Genomic DNA, 13318 nt, shown 5'->3' on the forward strand with positions numbered 1-13318 from the left:
GGATTCGAACTCAGATCCCTCTTGATTCCAGGATCAAGATTCACAATAACGGTTCATACTTCTGCAGGTGAACAGGAATTGAATGTTCTTGAACCTCAAATGCCCATTAAGGGGTTATGCACATAGGGTTCAAGAAATGCAACCGCAATGTGATACCAGAGCTGCCACCTGCACCCAAACTCCTACCTTCTGCACAGTGGTGAAGTATCGATAAGAACTTTGCATATGAGAATCTGACATTAGCAGCAGACAGCTGTGCTGAGCTGCTTTCGGCTGGCGCTGCAGAAAAATCACACTTGGCTGCAAAGAAGCTGTTGATTGCTTACACAGGTTCCATGGCATGCCAGCTCCTCTTGCCAACCTGCTCTTCTTTATCAAAGAGCCAGGAGTTCCAAGTGAGGTGAGAATCCCACTTGACAAAGCAGACATAAACCATTTGGGGAAAATACAAATTAAAAGGCTCTAAGATAGAAATAGAAGCATTAGCAGCAGGAAGCATCTGGGGGATACACTGTGTCAGATTACGTAGGGGAATTGGGCAATAAGTGAGTCACAGCCTCCCAGCAGATAAACCCTGTGTCAGTAGTTGGGCAGCCTCTGAAGCTGAACTAGCTATTTAAAGGTGCCAGCACTGCTCCGAACGCCCCCAAGCTAGCTTCTGCTTAGGAACATCTTTGAATTATGTACAGTATGCCCGTTTCTCAAGTAGTATTTGTCCCAACTTCTAACCTGTGAGTTAAGGCATCACAATAGAATTTTATCCTTGTGTAAGGGTAGGAATACAGAGATAAATTAAAAAAAAATGAGAGACGGTCTGCCTAATACCAGCCAGTGATTCAGTCAATGAGCTAAAACTACAATGTTAATTTCAAGGAATTTGGGGTTTTAAAAATAGACAATATAAACTTGCTGTCATGGGGCACAGTTGGTCAATGTCTAAGCTAAGAAATACGTTTGTAGGAAATAGAGAATCTTTTAAAATGGCCCAAGCAAAAAGTTAGTTTACTGGAAGAACACAAGGAATCTCAGAGAACCTGCAGCTAAGAAGTGCAGCTAGACTAAAATCAAACCTGACAGGTCAAGGGCAAAGATGTTATCCTTTCTGTGTCTCTGGGACCATGTGGTCAACTCAGCTCTCCACTTATCTCTCTCTCTCTCTCTCTCTGCCGTGTTCTTTTCTTTTCTCTTTTCCGCTCCTTCTTTCTGTGTTACATGCAGTCAATGAAAACAGTCATCCTAGCCCTGGATTAACATTACCTACTGACTGCCTTGTTCAGGTCTCATCTAGTCTCTGTGTCCTAATCTGAAATCCGTCAAAGGGAAAAATCTCCTGCTCCAATCACTTTGTGGTACAAGGAGACACCAGAAATTCCTTTTAGCCAGGGCTGTGGCAGTTGGATATTCCTAAACGAAAGAGCTGTAGACTTGACAGAAAACCCAGATTTCTTTTGTAGTGAGCAAGTTGCTTTGAGTGTTCAGTTCTGATCTAAGTCAAATTATAGCAAAGACAGAGTTTATCTCTGGTTACTGTAGATGAGCACTTACCAACGGAGCCACTTCCTCCTTGCCGTCTAGAACTCCCAGCAGTAGTTGCCTGTGCGTTTTTTTTTTTTTAACTTGTTTCAATCAATGCCTCTTGACTGCTAATCCTGTATTAAAGAACATTCCATATCAGACTTAGGATTTCCATTCCCTATTGTTTAAACCATTTCCAGCTATTGGGCAGGGGAGGGGGAGGGCAGTTTTCAGCTCTGGCCATAAACTTATTACAGGCAAAGTACTTCACTGTTCAGAGGGTTCAAGACGGTGGCAGAGGAAGATCCTGAACTCACTTCCTTCCACCGAAACAAAGAATCAACAACTACATATGGAATAATTCCCTTAGAAAGGGACCTGAAAACTAGATAACAGAGCCTCCACAACAAAAGGTAAAAGGACAGCAGTGAGACAGGGAGGAGAGGCAACCATATGGGCTTATCAAGGAAAAACTCACACCCCAGCCACAGCGATCCACAGACAGGAGGGATTAAAAAGCGTGGTTATTTTCCCTGGAGAACAAGGGACCAAGCTCGACATCAAAGTCCTCCTCCATCACTAGATTCTGCACAGGAGAGATAAGCCCCCAAAATACCTGGATTTATAGACCAAGGGGGTCTATGCTCAGGAAAACTAAAGAACTTTAGGGAACGGAAGTCCTGATCTAACAGGACTCACGTGCAGAATTATCTGACATGAAAACCAGAACAAAATATCAGATTGCAAAGTGAATGGATCATAGGTGAAAAGGACCCACTACTAAACTTGAAGCATCTGCCAGAGAGGCAGGTACCAGATGGGATGCTCTTTGGTGATGAAGTCACTGCTGGGAGCCATTTATGTGATCTCTAGCCACCTCAAGACTAAGTATGGAGATTTGCTCTCTGTCCTGGGCTCAACATGTCCCCTCTAAGAAATCGAAATCTCAGTCCTTTGCCAAACTTCAGTATATGTAAATGCATACTACTCAGAAGGTGTAGGAAATTAATACTGATCTAAGAAACTTTAAATCCCAGGACCTTGGTAAAGCAAAAGCAAAACCACTTTTGGGGCACATTTTTACAACACAAGGTCTACAACATTCCTACAGAGGAAAAAAAAAATCTAATGTAAGTTCATAATATAAAATGACATACTATATGAGAGGGGAGTGGAAACTAATATGGAAATGAATCAGCTAGCATGGTAAAAACAATATGCAATGTAAGCACTAGAAATAATTAAAGATTAGGAACATGAATAGAAAATCAGAGTGTGGAAAATGATAAAAAGGAACTGAACCCATAATAAAATAGCAGAACACTATAAAAGAAACACAGAAAGATAAACCAAATAGAACTTTCAGAAAAAAGCTAACCAAAAACTTAAAAAAAAAAAAAAAGACACTTGGTATTGCAGTTAAGTGCCTTTCACAAATATTCTCCTTTATTTCCAAGCAAATGTTAGTATTTTACTTCCTTGCCCTCTTTGGAGTCACTCATGAACATGTGACTTCTTTTGCCAATGAAATATGAGCAAAAAGTGACACGTGTCCATCTAGGAAGAAGCTTTCCAGACTCAGTTCATGATTCCGGGGGTTCTCTTTATTTATTAAAAAAAACTTTATTGTTTTAACCAGTAAGATTTGTGAATTGTTTGCTAATGCAGCATAAGCTTACTATCTTGACTAATACAAAATATTAATAGAGTAGATACTGACGAAGAAAGAATTTAAAACTCAGAGAAGGAAACTGAAGAATTTTTGCAAAATGCAAAATGGAGATGTAAAGAAATAGAATATTTGAAAAGAGAAACAGGCATTAGAGTAGAAAAAAATAAATGGCCCAAAATATGTGTAATTAGACATGCAGAAGAGGACAGTGGAAAAGAAAAGTGTTAGGAATGTCAATATTTAAACAAACGATGAATGAGAATTTTCCACAACTGAAAAAAAGGAAGGTGTCTTTAGATTGAAAGTAAGGCATCACGTGAGAAGACCTAAAAATAAATGCATAACTGGACAAATTCTAATGCAACTTCAGAACTCCAAAGATAAAGATAAACTTAAAAGGAAACAGAAGAGAAAAAGATGACATAAAGAAGAAGATCTATTTGACTGACAGGAGACGTCAAAATCCATAATAATAAAGAGAAGCAAACAATAGAATGATACCTTCAAAGTACTGAGGGGAAAATTTAGCATCTAAGAATTCTAAATCTTGTTTAATATTACTCAAAAATAATGGTAAAATAATGGCATTTCATGATAAACAAAGATAAGAGAGACTCAGCTATAAGAGATATTTTATGGGTATGTTAAGTAAAAGAAACTTGAATAAAAAAGAAATAGGATGTCGAATGTAATGATGAACAAGATAAATTGGTAAGTATATAAACAAAATAAATTGGTAAATATATAGGGAAACATATATGTTATGCCTTGACTATATTAAATATAACAACAAGAATCACTAGTTGAAAACAAAATAAAGTTAATCTAAAACACTATGTATACAACAATAGCTTGTAATTCTGAGTCATACAATTAGAGTTAAATAATTTTAGGTTTTATTTCAGAACATTGTTAAATTTGGCATTGCTACGTTTACACTTAAGGAAGCCTCCAAAAAACAGAAATAGAGTAAGCCATCTGAAATAAAAGGAAGTAAGAAAAATCCATCAGAATATAGGAAAGAAGAAATATGTAGAAATTTTAAAAACCCTCACGTAAAACATGCAGACACAAAATAAGATGGTAGGAAGAATGTAAAAATATTTCAAGACTCAAAATAAGTGCAAATATTTCAACTCCTTTGATAAAAGAGAAAAAAAAAATTAGATGGAGAAACATAGCTACATACAACTAAAAGGCGACACACTTAAATGACATGTAAGGACTGAAAACAAAGTAAAAAGGGACTCCGTGGCAAATATTAACTTCACTAAGGCAGAGATGGTGATCTCAATATGATATAAAACAAGTATTTTATCAAAAAGCATGACTGAGAATAAAAAGAGAATTATTCCATCATGACCAAAGGTCAGTTCTTTCAGGGAAGAGACCGGATGCCCTTTGGTGATGAGCAGCTGCCCCAGAGGCACACAACAAGGTGGTCGTGATGCAGAACCGGCACCCGAGCTACCTGGTTGCTGTGCTCTCCTCCTTTGCTCAGAGCACCGGACACAAAAATCTTCTCACTTGTTTATTGTCTGTGACCCCTATTAGATATCAAACTCCAAACGTGAAGGTGCATATATATTTTAGTTGCCACCAGAACACCAGGTCCTAATGAAGACACTGGCATATAGTTAGCTCCCAATAAACACTTGTTGCTGAGAGAACAAATGATGCAAGGTGCCTGGCTCTGCTGGCCATTCACCACTGTACAGCCTTTGCCACTGCCCACAAGGAAAAGCATAAAGCAGCCACCTGCTCAAATGGAGAAATTCATCCAGTCACTTTTTCATAATGAAGATGAAATAATTCTGCTTAATGTTACACTTTATAATAGACTTCACTTCATGCCTCGGTGATCTTCTACATACCCACACTATCATTTTAATTTCAATTTCCAAAGACAACGCCAAAGGATTAAAAAAGGATCTCTACAATGTTCTAAAGGAAAAAAGTCATAAATAATAAAAAGGATGGACAATTGAATCATACATTTTCAGGCAGCAGTTTATTTTCTTACTGGCAGCAGCTTGACTTGCATTCAGAAGCATATTCACAGTAACATTTTCATATAAGGCCACCGGGATGTGTTCTCTTAGTTCTAACATCACCCTCATGGTATGTTAATGCTCCCCTCTCAGCACAGGCAATGTTACCTCTGCGCCAGAAAGCTCTGTCGACTACCAAGAGAAATATGGCGAGAATAAAAATCTTGTTTCTCTGTTAAATATTTCCCTGCTATATCGAAAGTCCCCACGGGGCTGATTAAATTCATTAAGTGCTAGCAGCAATCCTAGCCATTCTTTTCTATCTGGTGGAGAGGAAGAAAAAAAAAATTAAAAAGCCAACTCTGGAACAGCTGAGTCACCAAAAATCTATTATAGCCTAATATTTACAACCTACTAACACTAATTAAAAATATATCAACTATATAACAAATTGTAAGTCACCTATACTTCAATTTATATATGTACACACACACACACACACATATATATAGATATATCTATATCTATATCTATATATAAAAATTATAGAGGACCTGTTTTGTAGTGGTATCTTGGTAAGTACTTGACATTTGTTCTTCCTAACTCTTAATAACCCAACAAAATGGGGATTAGTACCCTGACTTTATAGTTTGAGGAATTTGTGGCTTAGAGAAGTTTTAACAGTTTTATTTAGTATATGAACCCATCTCTATCTGACCCCATCACCCCTAACCATTGTATTAAACCATGAATTCTTACAATTAGAAATCTGACTTGGTCTTTGGCTTTGGAAGACACAGCAGGGTTTTTAGGAAGACAGTGTGTACTGATTTGAATGACAGCCCAAGGAGCCTGCTTATTTTGTTACACCCCCTAATCACCAAATCTGAAGGAGAAATTGTGTTTTCTTAAAATATGCATTTCCTATTCTGTTACATCATGGAGATATAATTCACATACCATCAAGTTCACCATCCCTGTACAATTCAGGGGGTTTTACAATATTCACAAGGTTGTGCAACCATCAACCACTATCTAATTCCAGAACTTACTCATCACCCCAAAAGGGAAATCCTGAGCCCTAGCAGCCAGTTCATATTAGTCTCTCCCCCTTTAGTTCCTGGAAATCCCTAACATACTTTTTCTCTATCATTTTTCCTATTCTGGACATTTCATAGAAATGGAATCATATAATATATAGCCTGCTGTGTCTGGCTTCTTTTACTTAGCATAACATTTTCAAGGTTCATCCAGGTTGTAATTTTCCTAGTCTATTTTAATTAATATTCCCTAACAAAAGATGGAAATAATTTGTACCAATCCAGAAAAAAAGAATATAACTATCTTCTTCCATTTTCTCTACGTGTATAGGTTCGATGGAATTTTGTGGTATTAATAAAGCAACTTTACATGATACAAGCCCATAAGCAGTATTATAGTCTCCATTTTATAGTTGGGAAAACAGAGTCTCAGAGAGGATAGTTTATCTGTTCAAGTATTAGGGCAGGAAACTAAGCACAGAGCCCTGAACACAAAGTCAAAATTACTTTCACTTAGTTGATAGATATATGACAGGAACAATGAAATGGCTCATTCAGCCACTGAACCTACGATCTTTGGTTCATGAGGGGCAGGAACTTAGAAGATGAGCTAAGCTTCCTCATTCCATCACTTCACGCGCTGAGCACAGGCACCTGCCAGGGCCATAAAGGCAGCGAATGATGTTGCATGAGGAACTGAAGGTAGAGGGAGGCACTGGAGGCTCAGGTGAGCCCTCTTGCCACCTGGGAACAAAGGCCCACAATAGAAAGACACTCTGTTTTCCCCTAAGAGAGTCTGGAAATCATCGCTGCATGTGGAATCTACTTTTCAAGTCTTAGCAACAAATTATACTTTGTTTTTCTTTTTGAAATTAAAAGAATGAGCAAATGCATGAACAAAAACAACTCTGTTTTGGGGTTTTTCTGATCCATAAGCCACTACTTTTACAGATAACAAAAGGCCGGGGCACTGGAGGGGGCCCGGGCCCTCATTAAGATAGGGCCAAAGGAGAATCAGGAAAATATGAGGATGTGATTTCCTTCCTTTCAATCTTAATTCTGGAAATGTCCAACACTTTAAACTTCTAAAGACAGAGGAATTGGAATAGAAAAGATGTCATTAAATCAAGGATGTCATTAAATCCTTCCTTCTCTCCATGGATAATTACTGAGGACATTCTTTGTATATGTACTGCTAGGTTTTAGAAATACCATGATGTATAAGAAGATATAATCACTGGCTTTAGAGAGTCCACAGTGGGAGAGTAAGACAATCTGGCAAACAGGTACAGTACAATGTGATGATCACATTGTGCACACCGACGTTAGCAGCACAGGGAAGTCTAACTCAGGCAGCAGGCAACATAGAAGCCTTCCTGGAAGAAGTGAGTTTTTATTTAGTGACAAAATGATTTGGTCAAACAAAGAAAAGAAATGAGGGTAGGGGAAGGAGAGCACAATATTCTTGGAAGAAGGGATAAAATGAGCAAAACAAAAAAAGCAAGAGGAAAGATCGTTCATTTAAATAATTTAAAGAAACTCAGGCTGGTTGAACCTACTTTGGAAAGTGTCGGATTGGGGGAAGAAATTCAGGTAGAGAGACAAGCAAGAGCCAAACAATGTAGAACCTTCTTGAAGCCATGCTAAACAGCTGGAATTGCTCCAAGGAAAGTAGGGAACAGTGACAGATTTATGGATGGTTTCGGTAGTTGGGTTAGGTTTAGGAAGTGATTTAAGAAGATCACTCCTACTGCCCTGTGTGGGATGGATTATAGCTAGACAAGCTGGAGGAGGTAAAAATAGAACAGGAGTTCACAGCACATTTGAGAACACTCGGAATTTCCTGGAAAAATCCCAGCACCGTGAGGAGGCTGACTCCTGCTGGTGGATTAGCAGCCATGGGGAGCAGAGACTCCCCGTAACTAACCTACCAGCTGACCCCGGACACATGAACCAACCCACGAACATTGGAGGAATCTGTTCCACATCAGAAGACCCAAGCAGCTGACCTGACAGACTCATGAGAAATAATAAATGGTTACTGTTTTCAGCCACTGATTTTTGTTTGTTTGTTTACAGAGCAATAACTAATTAGTAAAGAATATCTTACTCAACCTTGGCTTATAAAACTCATCTGAGGAATCAAGTGAAATCACTTTTTCCTAAATATATTTTTTAACAGAGGGTGTTAAAAAAATCCCTAAGAGTCAAAATCATGCACTAATATTTACCCAATGTCATCGATCCCTGCACTGAATGACTATTTCATTTTTATATTGCTTGGGAGACAATTTGGCCATCAAGAGAAAATTGCCATATTTTTTAAAGTAAGCCAGCATTTTAAAAATATTGTATGTATCAATGGAATGAGATTTTCTTCCATCCCCACACTTCCCTGCAAATACTTTTCCATTGGAATGTCTAGTTAACCAGAATTAACTTTAACATCACTCATGTCTCTTTTAAGGAATAGGTACTATCATGGGTGAATCATGTCCTCGAAAAAGCTATGTTGAAATCCAAATCCCCAGAACAGTGACTGTGACCTTATTTGGAAAAGGGGCCTTTGCAGATGTGATCAAGTTAAGATGAAGTCATACTGGATTGGGGTATTGGGGGCCTGGTTTAAGGACTACTGTCCTTACAAGATGAGGGAAGTCTGGACACAGATACACAGGGGAGAAGCACACTTGAAGACAGAGATTTGAGCCATGAACTGCAAGCCAAGAACACCAAAAACTGTGGGCAATTACTGGAAGCTACAAGAAGCAAAGTAGGATTTCTCCTTTACAGCCCTTAGAGGAAGCACAGCCCAGCCTATAGTCTGATTTCAGACTTCTAACTTACTGAACTATGAGAGAATAAATTTCCACTGTTTTAAGTCCCTTAGTTGATGGTACTTTGTTACAGCAGCCTTAGGAAGCTAAAACAGTAACAATGATGCTTCTTTAGATCTGTATCTTTTATAAAAACAAAAAAACTGCATACACTGTACAGTTACAACACTCGCGTTTATCCCTAAAAGACTTCCAATTTTAATGCGTCAGTATGTGTTGGATCTAGTTAACTTAGTATTTGTGTAGATTTGACTTGATAAAACGTCCTCTGTAAAACCATGGGTGAGAATGCAAGTCTTCATTTTATTCCCAGTACTCTTCTGATGATGCCAAATTCTGAAGTTTTTGAATTATCCAATTAATCTGAACCACCAAAAACCCACCTCAAATATCTTCTCCAGAAAGAACACAGAAAGGTCTCAACTTCCTATTTTCAAGCCTTACTCTATATGACTTTACTAGTCTTCATTAATTTCGACCTTCAGAAAAAACATCAAAAGTGATCTCATGGTATCACTCTGTAAGGAAAGGATCTCAATGTTTCCATAGCAACTAAGGATGCTAATCAAAGGTGAAAATGCATGTAAGAAAAATACCTTCCCGTGTGAGAAGCTTACCTTTTACCGCAGTTCTTGCAGCCACATGCTGAGGAGTTACTCTATCTCAATGATTCCTAGAATTAAAAAAATACAAATAAGTACATTTTTAAACTATAAATAAGCTTATATGTAGCTGATGCTTAACTATTCCCACTCTAAACCTAAATTAGGAGGAAATGAAAATTAAATAAAGTAGGTATGGATTTCCAGCTTCATAGAGTTGCCTAGATTAGGAGCCGAAGGTCAGGTTCTTTCCTCTGCTCTGTATCTCACTGGCTGGCTATGTGAATCTTTCTTTTTTTTTTTAATGTATGCTTTTTTAAAAAATGTATTTTTGAGGTTACAGTCATTTATAATATTATATAAATTTCATGTGTACAACATTATATTTCTACTTTTGTGTACCCCACCATGTACTCACCACCAAAAATTTAGTTTCCATCTATCACCATACAGTTAATCCCCTTAACCCATTTTGCCTTCCCCATGCCCTCCTTGCCCTCTGGTAACCAATTTAAAAAGATGCATGCACCCCTATGTCCATTGCAGCATTATTTTAAATAGCCAAGATATAGTAATAACCTAAGGGCTCATCAACATATGACTGGATAAAGAGAGGTGGTATACATATATAATGAAATACTACTGGGCCATAAAAAAGATAAGATCTTGCTATTTGCAACAACATGGATGGATCTTAAGCATATTATGCTAAGTGAAATCAGTAAGATGGAAGACGACAAATACTATATGGCTTCACTCATGCTTTATATGTGGAATATAAAAAACTAAGAAACAAAATAAATGAACAAACCAAATTCAACCAGCTCTGTGACCTGTGACAAGTCAATTCACCACTTCATTCTTTCTTTGTTAGTATAACGGCCCTAGAAGCCAGTGATATCCTGTGGTATTCAGATTCAAAAAAAGTGATAACTTCCTAAGAAAATATGTAACAAAGGGATTTTTAAATAATGTAAAGGTGAGCAATGAACTAGGAGGCATCCTGCGGATTTTGTTAGTTTTATGAATATGCAAAACGATGGTAACAATAACAAAAACAAAAGAAAAACTCTTCCAACATGGCATGATAGCTTCCCTTAAAGCTACCAAGCTAAACTTTAATTGGAAAATAACTTTCTACCTAGGAGAGTACTTTTCCTTAGGCAATGGTTTTCCCTCTAAGGAAAATACACACACGATATTACTAAGAATAAATGTATACATTCTTATCTTCATGTTTATGTATATGTGGGGATCCTCTCACCGAGTTTCTCCTGTGGTTATCTTCTGAGGCAAGTTACTGTTTTGTAATTTTTTTAATTGAAAACATTTTACATTTTATATATGTGTGTGTGTGTATATATATCACTCAGAAATATATTTAATGATGCAAGTCTAGTCTAATTTACATTTAAATATAGCATATGTGATTGGTAAAGAAATATTATATTTTCTTTATTAACCATAAAAACACTATCTCTTCATCAGTTTGATATCCCCTGCTAGGTAGCATAATAATTCATTATTTTATAAGTACCTTACTACCTCTACTTTCAGGGTAGTTTCAATAATGTCTGGAAAGCAAGAACCAAGCATGTGTTGGCTTTTTTTATATGGTTAATATGTTCAGAAATATAATTTTTCTTTTTTTGTCCTTTCATACATATTCCCCCCAAAATGAAGTGCCACAAATAATTGTGATAAATGTGCCAAAACGATATAAGGAAGTGCTCTCTATGAAACAGTAAAAATCCTATAATCGACGTGACAATGAATCATAAATACATCACTATTTGTTTTATTTTAATATGAATTGTCACCAGCTGTGTGTATGTGTATGTACATCAAAGCCCAACCATTTTTCTTACACTAAGGATACCCACTGATAAGAAGATAAAGCTCTATTTATAGTTATTGGCACCAATTGCAATTCCAGCTGACATATCAAAACAACAGTTAAAATAAGAATACTCTAAAAACAGTAAAAAATACTTCTGGTGAAGGTTTCAGTCTTTCTTTTCAATTACTACTTGAATCTTGGCATGCATGTATAATATATATATATATTACATATTTTTTATATATATATATATGTATACATACTCTTTTTCATGGAATGAAAGTAAGATTACATTTATCCACTGGAATGATACAGACTTGAAATAAGAACTTAGGCTCTAATGTTATTCATTAAATAATAATTATGTTTCTCTTGTTTAAAAGCACGGGCTCGGAACAGCTATCTGGGATCGGACATTGGTTCAATTATTTACTAGCCATGTGAAAGTGATCAATTCATCAATTGATACAAGCCTCAATTTCACCTATACAGAGGGGACAATAATGTTATCCAGCCTCAAAAAACAACTGAAAAGTAAATAACATAATGCAATGTAGGTATTCAGTCTACTACTTGGCAGATGGTAATGAGTAACTTTGTAGTAGCACTGGTGAGATTCTCATCCATTATGAACAGTCTTATTAGGGATGATATACAGACAAAAAGCAAAATCAGCAACAAGAAACAACACATACTTCCAACAATTTCCCCACTGTCTAAAACATTTAGCACTAAACTCACCCCTTTTATTTTTGGAATTGGTGCCAGGGGGAACTTTGGCCAGAAGAATGCACCTGTTGGATAGTTTAACATTATGAATACATTTATCAGGTTTGTTAGGTGCCATGGAGCAAAGAACAATGCCAAAGAGATGGGAAAACAGGACGGAAAGGATGGAAAAGTAAGGAGAATGTCTGAGACTTTCTCCTTAAAGAAACTGCCCCACCCACAGTTCCTGAAAAAGAAAGTCCTGTGCACTATGTGAGTCACCCTAATTGGCTGCAGCTTTGAGCCATCCATGGGCATTTAACCCCCATTAAGCCTGTAAGATTCAGAGATTTTTGAATTGCAACAACAAGAAGTCTAGGAGTGCAAACATGAAATTATCGGTGAAGAAGTCAGTCTGTTGAGAGAATCAGCAGATGAATCAGACATTCTGAGAAAACCAGACTTGAGATAACACGCACCCTTATTTCTCATCCCCATGAGAAATGAGGGGCTGAAAATAAGGAACAAAGGGTGAGACGTAGCCACATCTCCAGATTTTGCAAGCTAAGTCCTCATGAGGTCAGGTTTTACTTAGTTCTCTGCTCTGAGAGGACCATCGCTTTGCCCAGTACATGACTTCAACAACCCTTCTATTTCAGTCAGCTAAAACAGGCTTCCGTACCACAATTAAATGGTTGCGGGTTAAGAAATGAGCCCACTGAAGTCAAGCTTTCTATGAGTAATATGAAGGCCCAACTCCATAAAGAAAGTGAGGGAAAATACAGGTGAACAATAGGAACTAACAATAATTGCTCCAGCCCCCAACCCCCTACCCCGCTCCCAGCTAACTATTCATCTATTTGCAAGGAAATCTCCATATACAAATTTTCCTGCCTCCTGACTATGAGTCAGGGTCATCTGTCCTTTCCTATTATAGACCGAGATTTTTTCGATTTGCTTTTATTCATTTACTCAAAAATATTTGCTAGGGAAAAACACATAGCAAGGTCCCTCACTTCCTGAGTTTTGGTATCAAAATAAAACTACTATTCTACCACCTTCCCCAGAAAAATAAACAAAATCGTTAAAATAAATGAAGTAGAGTAACAGATT

The 13318-nt window shown here is 37.2% G+C and overlaps 1 protein-coding gene across 5 annotated transcripts in view; it reads right to left on the reverse strand.

Moving 5' to 3' along the window:
* Window positions 1–13318, reverse strand: part of LOC105093180 (contactin-4) — an 813469-nt gene that overhangs the window by 593309 nt on the left and 206842 nt on the right. For 3 of the 5 annotated variants that reach the window (XM_031470760.2, XM_031470759.2, XM_064496304.1), the window contains exon 3: window positions 9673–9728. The gene's annotated coding sequence lies outside the window, so the exon portion shown is untranslated. Of the gene's footprint in view, window positions 1–1545; window positions 2809–9672; window positions 9729–13318 lie in introns of those variants that run through there. The other 2 variants (XM_064496303.1, XM_064496305.1) reach the window with 2 other exon arrangements.

The sequence above is a fragment of the Camelus dromedarius genome, chromosome 17 (assembly GCF_036321535.1).
Source record: "Camelus dromedarius isolate mCamDro1 chromosome 17, mCamDro1.pat, whole genome shotgun sequence".
Classification (NCBI taxonomy): Eukaryota; Metazoa; Chordata; class Mammalia; order Artiodactyla; family Camelidae; genus Camelus; species Camelus dromedarius.